This window comes from Eleutherodactylus coqui, unplaced genomic scaffold (assembly GCF_035609145.1).
Source record: "Eleutherodactylus coqui strain aEleCoq1 unplaced genomic scaffold, aEleCoq1.hap1 HAP1_SCAFFOLD_42, whole genome shotgun sequence".
Lineage (NCBI taxonomy): Eukaryota > Metazoa > Chordata > Amphibia > Anura > Eleutherodactylidae > Eleutherodactylus > Eleutherodactylus coqui.
This window is the reverse complement of record NW_027101829.1, coordinates 292,068-292,613: the sequence shown is the minus strand read 5'-3', so window position 1 is coordinate 292,613 and position 546 is coordinate 292,068.

The following is a 546-nucleotide window of genomic DNA, read 5'->3' as shown; positions in this document are numbered from 1 at the left end:
ACCCTCCTGTAACTCGGCACCTGAGAGGTGTAGACCGTGTTTGAAAAAGCAATAAGCTTGCGCTCCCAGCCTAGAGCATGAATCGCGTCTAAAACAAACTCACTGTTTTCACCGTCCTGTTACTCGGCACCTGAGAGGTGTAGACCGTGTTTGAAAATGCAATAAGCTTGAGCTCCCCGCCTAGAGCATGAATCAGAGCACGATTCGCGTCTAACACAAACTCACTGTTTTCACCGTCCTGTAACTCGGCACCTGAGAGGTGTAGACCGTGTTTGAAAAAGCATTACGCTTGTGCTCCCAGCCTAGAGCATGAATCAGAGCACGATTCACGTCTAACACAAACTCACTGTTTTCACCGTCCTGTAACTCGGCACCTGAGAGGTGTAGACCGTGTTTGAAAAAGCAATAGGGGTCAGAAACGCTCTTTTCTCCTTAGGGAGAGCAACTATATACTATAAATAAGTGAGGAGACTCAAATGGCCACGCACGCTCCTCTGGGTAATATGCAAATAAGGGAGATGGAATAAATCCTCCACAGTGCCACCT